This window comes from Lathyrus oleraceus, chromosome 5 (genome assembly GCF_024323335.1).
Source record: "Lathyrus oleraceus cultivar Zhongwan6 chromosome 5, CAAS_Psat_ZW6_1.0, whole genome shotgun sequence".
NCBI lineage: Eukaryota > Viridiplantae > Streptophyta > Magnoliopsida > Fabales > Fabaceae > Lathyrus > Lathyrus oleraceus.
The window spans coordinates 402,950,867-402,963,224 of record NC_066583.1 but is presented as its reverse complement, the minus strand read 5'-3'; the positions used below and the strand labels follow the sequence as shown (position 1 = coordinate 402,963,224).

Sequence of the window (12,358 nt, the reverse complement as noted above, 5' to 3'; positions counted from 1 at the left end):
CAGAGTCGCCAAAAGAGTTATCATGATAAGTGAAGGAAAGCGCTCGAGTTCCGAGAGGAGGATCATGTGTTTCTGAAGGTTACTCTGGTAACTGGTGTTGGTCGAGCTTTGAAGTCTCAAAAGCTTACTCCGTGTTTCATCGGTCCGTACCAAATTATACAGAGGATATGTGAGATGGCCTATCAAATTGACTTACCACATTCGCTTTCTAATCTTCATGTTGTGTTTCATGTGTCTCAGTTCAGGAGATACAATCCAGGTCCATCTCATATGATCCAAGTGGATGATGTACATGTGAGAGATAACCAAACTTTTGAGGCATCACACATACGGATACAGGATCAGGAAATGAGGAAGTTGCATGGTAAAGAGATTTCCTTAGTGAAAGTATCTTGGGGAGGACCAACTGGTAGGAATGTCACTTGGGAGCTTGAGAGTCAAATGAAGGATTCATATCCGAATCTGTTCTTTTAAGGTAATTTTCAAGGGCGAAAATCCTTTAAGTGAGGGAGAGTTGTAACACCCCATTTTTCATACAAAATGTTTTACAATATTTTATTTGATTTAATTATGTATTTTTTGTGTGAATTATGTGTTTCTTGTGTGTGGGGTGTAGAGGGATGGTTGAGAAGGATAATAGGAAAGTGGTAGAATAATTAAAATGCTAGAGTTTTAATTATTAATTGGAAAAAATGTGTGTAAAATAGATTTTATTGAATTTTTTTTTTGTTATTAGAGAGAAATTAATAAAATTAGAATAGCTAAAATAAAATAAAAATTGAAAATAAATGGGGAAAGGGAAATATTGGGTCTATGTTGAGTAAGTGAGAACAAGGTAGGCATTATGGAAAAATATTAAGGTTAAGATGGGGATAGCCTAATGAGGAAATTAGGTTCTTAGATAAAAAATAGAATTGTGAGGGGATAAAGGTTACATTATGAGTTTTGAGAGAAAAGTGAAAATAGGCTTAGGGCTTGGGAGAGGAAAAGTCAAAGATTGATCAAGATTTTTCTGCAATCACAAGGTAAGTGGGGAGAATAAACTTCAATAAAGGGTATATACATGAGGGGTAGGGTAGATGAGTCTTTAATCTAAACTATGGTTTATTGAATCTATGAATCTATGATGAACATGATAATGGAAATCTATTTTGTATGTTAATTTGATTATATTTACTATGAGTAGTTACGGATTGTCATTGCAATGTTGTGTTCTTGACGTTTTATGATGAATTGAATTATTTAGGGTCTGATTTTGTGTGTTTGACTCATGAAAATTTTGGTCGTTTCATGTTCTTTAAGAGAGGATTAATATGTTGGTGTTATTAGAAGTTGAATTAGAGTGATTTAAGGTGTGGAATTTGGGACTGGTATGAGGGTCAAAGGGTTGGAACTAGTCACTAATACATAACAGGGAAAATAAGAACTTTTGGAAAAACAGACAAGGACAATTAATTGTCACAGGATGAAATCGATTGCACTAGTGCAATTTTTGAAAGAAAATGTTGTGACAATTCATTATCGTTAGATGACAATCCATTGTCATTAGATGACAATCCATTGTCGTTACTGAGATCCATTATCGTTAGATGAAAATACATTGTCGTAGTGATTTTGGGTCAATCGATTGTCACTGCATGATTTTAGAAAAATAACTAATTTATATTGTAACTTTGATCTCCGGCGGTTTTGGCTATAACTTTTGATTTGTATATCTAAATGATGCACTATTTGAAGCATTAGAAAGCTAATATGCATAGCTACCTCATGGAAGTGCTTGGTGAAATGTTTGACCTATAGTCATTTACCTAATGTAGGGATGTTTGTGATGACTTGTATGATGGGTTAGTGAATCATTGTATTTATGCGGTGATGTGTTTTTGTTTTGGTGGAGTAACATGAATAGATGCTTATGAGTTTTCATTTGTTGAGCTACTGATGTTTGTTATGGTTTAGTGTTATCGTGACATGGATTAATTATTGAGTATAATGAATGATATTGTCGTGTGAATTGAGAGTGTGACAATGTCATTATGTTTTGAGATGACATTTTATTACTATTATGTTGTTGCGTGTATGAGTAATGATCTAATTGAGGAGATTGATTATAATACTTGATTTGCATTAAATTATATGATGTTATGCAAATGTGAATTATTACGGTATGGTAATCCAGAGAGGGGATTACTTGAGTTGTCAATGCATTTATGTTAGGATCAGATAGAGGTCTTAACGCATTGATTTTATGATATGATTGTCATACCCCAAATTTGTCCGAACAGTTCAAAAATTTCATTATCCCGAAGGCATGATGCACAATCCTAAGATTTGGGGATTTCGCTAGAGGATGAGATTAGAGTTTTTTGGTCATCACCTTAAACATCAAGGTTTCATCGGGCGCCCAAAAACCCTAACGGCCATGTCTCGTCGCATTGTGGATTCAGGCCATATTGCGTCTGGGGGTCAATAAGGCACCAAGATTCTTGGATAAAGGGGGAGCTCATTTTATACCTAGTAATCGTATGGGTCATTAGAATGGTGTTTACTTGTTTTAAAAAATCGTACTGGCGGTTACAAGGATTTAATTGGTTATTAGTCTCCCATTAATCATGGTGTATATCATCATAGTCCATGACATCGCTTACTCCATTCATAAGTTGCCACGATAGCTCGCATCTCCTTAATTTAAGATCATAAAAGCATTGTATGACTCATGAGTGCAACTTGCATCTTATCGACAAGCCTTTTTGTTGATTCACAAATTTGATGCATTGTCATGCTCCATCAACATCTCATTGTAAACACGTATATTGAATGTGCACTCTGCTCACCTAAGTCGACCTTTGCTCAACTTTAAAATAAACAAATTCTTGGTAAAGGACATAAGATATACTCAAGGTACTCCATTACATTTTTGACAATTTGTTATTTTGGATAGGTTTAGGTCATGATGTGAGAAATCTTATTAAGACTAAGAAGTACTTGTTTGAAATAGGCAATTCAAGGTAAATTTAAGTCACTTTATATGACTTCATGCAAAGCCACACTTTTGCATGCGGGAAGGATATTCATTTGGTTTTGGATTTTTAATGTCACCATCTCTAAGCACAAAACTTCACATGTTCACAGGCATATTACAGTAAGAACTCATATTTATTTCCTTTCTAAGACACGAAAATTTCTGGATATTGCTATAAATGTTCTGAAGTACATAGACCATGGGTATAATTTTAGTACTACTTTTCTACTGCACTATTACATAATTCGAGTTGAAAAGAAGAGCTTCCTAAAGCGTCGTGTGCCGGTAAACACTACATTTGGGTTGGTCCAAGGCATGCTGAACAAAAGGCTAGAGGAAGAATGGCGTCTGTTTTCTAGAATCCGTATGCAAGAACATGGTTATGACTAAATGCATCCATTAATTAAGAGGTCGTCGTCCCTTCCCGTTGTTCTTCTAAGAGAGGTGTCCACGAGTACCTGATAAAAAGAAAAAAAAACAAACCAAATCATGATAACCGTGTCGTTTGGTACACCACCAGTGCAAGCTTCATAATGCATATTACCTACAATGCGTCTATCAAACCATAAGAGCCATAATTCATAGCTGCGAATACAAGAGCTAAGCCAGGTTACACACAAAAAAAGGCATAATGGATGCCACAAGTTTCCGTAACTAAGTCTAATTCATAACCAAAGCCTGCTACGAACCGCCAATAAGAATTGAATGCACATACAAACAAGATTCAAGATTTAGTTTTATAAAACCAAAAACTGATGCACAAATAAAAGGCTAGGAAGAATCAGAACAGGAAAGATGAATGTACCTGTTGAAGAAGCGTTTCACAGTAAAATCATAAACGAAACTTGCCAAAACCACCCTGTTATCAGTCAATGAGGCCACTCTGCATTCAGGTCAATATAAAGCCAGGATATTGAAACAAGATGGATACATCAAAATAAGTCCATCAAAATACTCACATAAGGAAAATTGAATTCAACCGATAATATACCAAAGTGGGGACCACCGGAATTTAGGGGATCTGAAAATCTCATCCACGAGAGACAAAAAAGGAAACTAATTCATTCCTAATAGATTCGGAATATACACCAGATCTAAGGAAAATCTTTTCTAACAAATGACGGTTTTTCCAGCACACCATTGGAAGACGATTTGGGAGACCTCAACTCACTTTATATAAGGTGCACTCAATGACTGAAGAACAGGGGGGAAAGCATCGTTACCCTACGTAGAAAAGCAAGAAAAGCTCATAACACCAAGCAAGCATACACCTCGATCGTAACGAGTCAAGGGAGGACGTGATCGCAACCCTGCAGAGATCCCGCCATAAAATCGCATTAAAGCTCAAAGAAAGAGCTAAACCTTGTTATTCTAAACAACCATACATATAGAAGAACGAGAGGAGAAGTCGAGGATTCGAAGCGAAAAAATAAAAGTCATAATCCTTTACCTGAGGTATAGTTTCGGCCACCGGAATCTCGCCAGAGTTGTGAAGCTCCGGTGAGATCTATTCCTTTCATGTTAATCTTATCACCATCGTAGCCTCCATTTTTCTCTTAGGTTTTAGGATTTAAGATTAATTGTGGTTGATTGTTATTGTTGTACACATGAGTAATAGCTTACTTTCATGTTTGACTTTTGAATGGACTTTGAAATCCGATTCAAATTCTGAGAGTTTATGAGCATGGTTTGGATTCGTTTTGGTCGTTGATGTTGGGATTTTCTGAATGTTATGCGGCTAGGGTTGAGAGATTTGTTTTGGATCAAAGGCTTTATGTTCTCTTTTAAAAGGATGTCTGGGTTTGGAGGTGATGAACATCATCTGATGTTCATCAAGATACCGCGTCGGTGGCTGTGTAGATTTTTCTTATTTTGTTTTCTTATGCCGATATATTGGGTTTTAAGAGAGGGAGAGAAGATGCATAAGAGAAGGAAGTTAATTGATTGTTGTTAATTAGAGTTAATTACTGTTTACGTATTAGCTAATGCGCTGACGGCTGATGAGTATTCCAAAGGCCGAACGTCTTCTCACTCAACAACCAGGCGGCTACGTGGAGAATGTTGAAGGCTTGCAAAGCCACACACGTGGGGCAGCTGTACATCCTCCCCTTCGGATTCCATCCCTTTCCTTTATTATTTCCTTTTTGGGCAAGGATTTAGGGAAAGCTGAGTTTAAGGCCCATTTCGCCAGCTGATACAGCCATGGGCCTCAGGGCCCGTTCATAATCCCTTATAATTCATTTTTGGGACCTCTCTCCATTATTTTACTGCCCATACCCCTATCTTGATCTATTTCTTTATATATTTATTTCTTATTTTGATTTTTTACTATTTATCTAATAAACATGATGACATTAGTAGTAATATATATTATTATTTTAACTTTAATTATTTATTTTATCTTTCTTTTGAATTTATAATTTTGTCTTCATATTAGAGTATGTTCAAGTGAATGTTTAATTAGATGTAAATGAATACGATAGTTATTTTCTCCCTAATCAAAACGAATCGATGATCAAACACCGAGCAACCGTCCTCAAATCCTATCAATTCTATAATTCAAAACTTCTTTATTTCATCTACACATTTTTTTTGTGATTCAAACTTTGGACAAAAAAGAGTATAATAAGTGCACGCTTCATTATCTCTCGAGTATTCAAACAATTGGTGTTCTCCATATTGCTCGAATTCTCGTCGTCTAGTTAAGACCTTAATCGTATAAGATTAGCATCATTCCTAAACCAAAACCCATTCCATCTCACTCATAAGCGAATATCTTGGTTCAATGCCGAATATTTCTAATTAACCACGCAAATTCAAATCATTTTTCGAATAAATATGACCTCTAAAGAATTTTCTTTTAAAATAGGAGTGAAAAGGAGAACAGGAAGCACCTGCTTCACTATCTCTCGAGTATTCGAACGATTGGCGTACGCCATATTGCTCGAATCCTTGTCACCCGATTAAAACTTTAATTGTACAAATTCAAACTATTCAAATAATTTAATAGAATAATTAACAGCAAAGGATACAAGGAGACGAATAGATTCTAACCTAGCGACTGGAGCAAAGGTTTCATTGTAACCAATTCCTTCTTGTTGACTATAACCTTGTGCCACTAGCCGTGTTTTGTTCCTGACGACTTCACCCTTTTCATTTATCTTGTTTCTAAAAACCCATTTAATTCCAATCACATGGGTTCCCTTAGGTCTTGGTACAAGATCCCAAATGTCATTTTTGGAAAACTAACCAAGTTCTTCTTTCATTGCCATAATCCATTCTTTATCTTGAAGACCTTCTTCACAGGATGTTGGCTCTATCAGATATACTAGTCCCAGAAGTGTTTCTTCGGAAACTTTGACTGTTGATCTTATTTTGACAGGTTCCTCCTTGTTTCCTAGAATTAGTTCTTCAGAAACATTCGACATATTTCTTTCTCTTTTCTGATTGATTATGCGTTCAGGTGCTTCTGAAGTTCCTCTTTCTACTTCTTCAGAGCCATTTGTCTTTTCGTCATAGCCTGCAAGTGTGATCTCCAGATCTGCAAATTTCTCAACTAGCTTTGACTTTTCAGAGTCAAGCTTATCATCAAATCTGACACGAATTGATTCCTCCACAATTTGTGTTTCTGTATTATATACTCGATATGCTTTAGAAAGTTATGAGTATCCCAACATAATACACTTTTGTGCCTTAGAGTCAAACTTGTTCAAATTATCTTTAGTGTTCAAAATAAAACAAGAGCATCCAAAAGGATGAAAATAAGAAATGTTGGGTTTTCTTCCTTTGCACAATTCATAAGGAGTCTTCTCCAGAATAGGTCTGATAGAGATTCGATTTTGAATGTAACATGTTGTATTCACAGCTTCTGCCCAAAAGTGCTTAGCCATATTAGTGTCATTGATCATGGTTCTGGCCATTTCTTGGAGAGTCTTACTCTTCCTTTTTATAACTCCATTTTTTTGTGGAGTTCTAGGACAGGAGAAATCATGGGATATTCCATTAGAGTTAAAAAGTTCTTCAAAAAATCTGTTTTCAAATTCGCCACCATGATCACTTCTAACTCTGATAATCTTAGAGTCATATTCATTTTGCACTTTTGAATAGAAGCTGGTGAACACAGATTGTGACTCATTCTTGTGCCTTAAGAATTTTACTCATGTCGAACGACTGTAGTCATCAACAATGACAAGTCCATACTTCTTACATTTACTGACGTTTTCTTAACAGGTCCTGTAAGACCCTAATTTTGACCCTAAGATCCCTCATGGCATCATATCATTGCTCATTGCATTACCTCAAGGATCATAACTTGTGTGGCTCATTTACCCTAAGGGTGGGACTTGTGTGAGTGTTTTGAGACCACCAAGCATGCTTGTATTTTATATTATTGCTTTTCTTCTTTGTTTACTAACCAAAAGCACAAAAATATGTCACTAACTCTTTTTGTTTTGAAGCTCAAGTGATCATGTGCTCCAATGCTCCTAGGAGGCTCTTAAGCTCAATGAAATGGCTAGATAAAGATGAGAAAAAAGCATGAAAATGGTCCACAAAGTTCCTAATCATCATATATGTCTCCCAAGTATCTCAATTTTACAACTTGATCAAGATAACCCAAAGGGCTTGAGGATTGTTTCCCAAGGAAACCCTAATTCAATTGTGCATTGACTGTGCCTTGCTCATGAAGCAACCTCAACCTATGGTCAAATAAAATCAAGGGAAGTTCTTTCATTCATTATTTTATGCATATATTAGCCTATGTGAGGTTCCTCAATCATTCATTCATCAAGATTTGAAGTTTGGCCTTGAGAAGTTGACCAGTCAAGTCATCTGACTAAACTGAGGATCTCTGAGACGTAACTTTTGATGTGTTATTCAAATGAATATGACCCCAAGAGAAAAAATGTTCTTAAGAACCATATGAACAACTTTCATGTTCATTCAAAATCCATTTGATACTTTTAAGATCATCATTCATTTCAAAACATTATAGGTCATTTTGACTGAAACCCTAATTTTGGGTCAACTTCCCAAGGATCTAACTTCCTTATTTTTTATGATTTTTAGGTGAGACCAAATGCATTGGAAAGTTTAAGATGTATAATTCAATTTTTATGTTGTACAAAATTTCATAATATTAAAAGAAACACATGTGATAATACAAAACATTATAGGTCACTTTGGACCTAAGTCATTGAATTTGAAAAATGCCCAACTTTAAGTGCCCATAACTTTCTCATGAAAACTATAAATGATGCAAACTTTAAGTCTAAATTGATCATATTGAAAATATCTACAACTTTGATGTTTGAGGTTTTTCCATTTGAGGCTTGCATCATTGAAACATAAGGGCTTGAAAGTGCTTGCTTGTGGTGTAATTTTTCAAAGGGAACCTAGACATGTTTTGTACCCCAAACTTCACAGACAGTTTTCATAAATTTCCAAACTCCAAATGGATTTTTGGCCAACATGACTTTTTTTCCTTATTTCCAGGGCTTTCCAACCATTACTCACATTAATTTTTTTGGACTTTCCATGAGTGAGTTTCGAAGAGCTTAATGTTTATGTGCATTTTTGCATTTCACTTTATAACTTCATGTGCAAGCAAATGCCAGGCCTTATGCACGTCCAATTCACTTATACTTGATCTCATCATGGATTTCCACTCACTTTTGGGCCTCACATGCGCCTGTACAGGCTTATGCATGGAGGATCCAATTTTCTTGCACACGAGGGAAAGCATTGCATTGCATCGGTTTCAGCTATAAATAGAAGCTCATGCTCATTCAAAAATAAACCTAAAGGATATCTGGAACGCTGCTGGATTGAAAACCAAACCCTCACCTAAAGGAATTTCAGTTTTCATTTTCAATTTCAAGCTTGAATTTCAACATCATTAGTTGATCTTCAAGTCTTAATTCCTTAACCTTGCATCACCATTACACTTCTAGATCAAAATTGGATCAAGAGCTTGGACAATTCGTGCTGTTTGAAGCTCCATTTCAGAGGTATATCACCAAACTTTTTTTATTCAGATCTTGAAATATAATGTGAATTCCTTTGGTTTGTGCTGTTTTCTGAAGTCCTCGTGCATGAGGCAGGTCAGTGGTGGTCTCAATTTTGCAAATCGTGCCATTTCAGATCAAGCACCATGATCTTCAAGCTCATGTTTCTCTCTAAATAGAAACTTTTAGGAGAATCCATGGTTACAGGGGTGATGTACATCACCTCGGCTTCATTTTGATACCTTGCTTTTTCATTTTCATTGAGGTTTGAATTGCTGCGCGTGGTGGCCGGAATTGGTTGTCTGGTCGGAGAAGATGGTGGTGTCCACCACCATCCCCACGTGGGAGCCTCAGAGGCCTTGGATCTCATCAAAACGTTTTAATCGTGGCCTTGAATTATATTGACTTGTTTTAATTCAATGTGTGATGCGCTTGACTCACGTATACCATATGATCGCGCCTTTGAGCCCTCAGATCAATACCACGTCAATTAATGAAAAGATCCAATGGCAGCGCATTTTTGCTATTTTCTTATTTTCTAATTAATTCCATTTAATTCCTTTTATTTTCAAAAATTCATAAATATTTCATTTGAAGTCACAAAAATATGAGACCAATGCCAAAAAAATTCTTGAAAAATCTAGTTTCATATTTGGTTTTTAATAGTTTTAATTCATTTTAAAATACTTTTTGATATTTGAAAAATCCAAAAATATTTTCTTAACACATATGGATCATGATAAGTCAATGAAAAATAGTCTCATCAATTTCTTAATTGATTTGAGATTTAATTGAGATTTTAATTCATATTGTGTTATTTTTATTGTTTTTAATTGTTTTAAAATAGTTTCTGATTTCAAAAATTGTTGAAAAAGTTTGTCAAAGCTTGTTTGACCATGTTAGACCTATGAGAATTTAATTGGACTTGTTGAAGTTGATTTGAATTGAATTTCAGGTTTGACCATATTTTGTCCATTTTATTTTGCATTTATTTTTAATTCAAAAAATACCAAAAAATATGTTTGACTTGTTGACTTCTAATCTTCATTTCTCTTCTGTTTAGCATTGGTTAATGATGATTTGATTCACTTTTGACCAATTGTGTTTGACACTTTATTTCTCTTTCCATTTCATTTCATCTTCATCTTATTTCTTTTTATTTTGGCCAATGAGTTAATGTCATATAAACTCAACTTGATCCAAGATCAAGTGAGTTGCTTTGAGTCCAAGATAGGTTGCTTCTTGGTCAAGCAAAAAACCTAAAGTCCATACAAGGCCTTTCCTCTTTTCTTTTGGCATGGCAAGTTTTTGGAGCTTGACTTACTAGTCATGATCTTTAACTTGAGTTTATTTTCCTATAGTTTTATTGACCAACCTCAGATAGAGGTGACTACTACATTAGTCCACTTACGATTCTTAACATAGCGCTAAATTGTCTCATGACAAACTAACATAACCACTAATTACTAACTTTAATTTGAGTATTTAATTTCTTGCAATTTACTTTAATGAAATTTACTTCTTGCTCATTTATTCATATTGCTTTTTAGTTTGCTCACTTGAGCATATATTTTATGTTTATGTCATTTTCCTTTTGCTCATTTGAGCTCATTATTGTATATAAACATATTGTTGCCTTGTGTTGGTTTTGCTTTTGTTTTGTGTGAACCCAATGCAAAAGGAGAAAGGACTTAGAATTAGGATATACCTATGCTTAAAGGAGTTCAAGAGCAACTAGGCCTCATGCCTTTAGAATGCTAAACCTGTTGAAGAGCAACTAGGCCCCATGCCTTTAGAATGCTAAACCTGTTGAAGAGCAACTAGGCCTCATGCCTTTAGAATGCTAAATTTAAAAGTTGACTTCAAAGGACTTCCTTTCCAAAACTCATTCTTTGTCCATTCCTCTTATTGTGTTATGAACTTTTTGATATTTGTTCTTGTGTGATAGGGATTCCATCTTGAGATAGTAAGAATGACCATTCTCATGAGTAGCCAAGTTAAGAGAGACAAGCCAAATGGAGATCCTAGGAGCTTGAACTTTTAATTGTGTGATTGCTTGTTGTTTGCTAAGTCCAAAGGAAAGGAGCATCTTGAATCATCTCTATGATCTCAAGAAAGAGAACTCCAAGGGTTTTATCTTCTCTCCTATCTTTGTATGCTTTAGGACTAGCCCTTCTCTTCTTCTCTCCACTCTAACCCAAGCCAAACTCTTTTTGTGTAAACTTTGACATTGTTTTCAAACTAGAAACCCAGGCCTTATGCCTTTGACTTTTCAAAATCTTTTCATTAATACTCATTATGAATAGATCTTAATTCAACTTTGACCTCATTTTGTACATAAACCTAACTTGTAAATACAACTCACTTCAAGTTGATTTTATGGTTCCAATGGCCACCTTTGATAAAACCTTTTTTTCATAAACATTAGCCATAAGTTTGAGTTATCATAGTGGTTGATGTAAACCTCACCTTATCCTTAGTGATTGGATTATAAGTCTTCCATACTTATTATAGGGTTAACCCCTCACTAGTATGTTGAAGCCCTCCTCACATGGTGGATTGTTGGTTTAGGTTGAGTTTTCTCCCTTTGATAACAAAAGACCTTAAGGCTTTTGATCAAATCAATTCACCAATCTTTGAGATTTTTACCCTGAACTACGAGGTTTTGATCCTACCTTTGTGATGGTACGTAGGCAATGGGTTCATCCATTCAAACAACAAATTTGTAAATATAATATATTCTCTTCTCATCCCTCCAATCTTTTGCACATATTTTCACAAATACCAACCTACAACACACATTTGCAAAAAGAGGTTCCCTTAGAGTACTAAGGATGTTTTGGGTGCGTAAAACCTTCCCATTTCATAACCAACCCCCTTACCCCGATCTCTGACATTTTTTTAGTTTTTTATTTGATAAAAATTCTTACTTGGCTTTTGTTCGCTTTTTAACCTTTCCTTTGGACAAATAAAAGTGCGGTGGCGACTCGAATTATATGTTTACTTTTGGTTTAGTCAATAAGCCATAAGGTAACGAATACCCCGCTACAGAAAATTGGCGACTCTGCTGGGGAATCATTTCCTAGTGGGTTTAGCCTAATTTTTGCTTATGTGTGTTGTGTGTTTATATTTATTTGGAACATATTTTTGTGCAAATTTGGGATGAATGTATTGTTTGTAATGTATGAATTGCTTGATATATCAATTGCTTGTATGCTTGGTGGTTTCTTGTGAGATGAGTTATATACCCGAACTCGAGTGCACTTATGATAGGAGAATGGCATAGTCTTGTTGACTTGGGTGGAGTTATTCCTTAGCAAGTTGACTTGCAAGC

General features: G+C 35.3%; 1 long non-coding RNA gene across 3 annotated transcripts; it reads right to left on the bottom strand.

Annotated features, from left to right (window-relative positions):
- Nucleotides 1-3,134: 3,134 nt before the first annotated feature.
- Nucleotides 3,135-5,328, bottom strand: LOC127085119 (uncharacterized). 3 transcript variants are annotated; one of them, XR_007788945.1, is made up of 3 exons: nucleotides 4,470-5,328; nucleotides 3,564-4,329; nucleotides 3,135-3,477 (listed from the first exon to the last, which is right to left on the bottom strand). It is a non-coding gene; the product is annotated as an uncharacterized LOC127085119 (long non-coding RNA). The 3 variants fall into 3 exon arrangements; XR_007788944.1 differs by having other exon boundaries at nucleotides 3,135-3,697; nucleotides 3,825-4,329; XR_007788943.1 differs by having other exon boundaries at nucleotides 3,825-4,329.
- Between the last annotated feature and the right edge of the window lie 7,030 nt (nucleotides 5,329-12,358).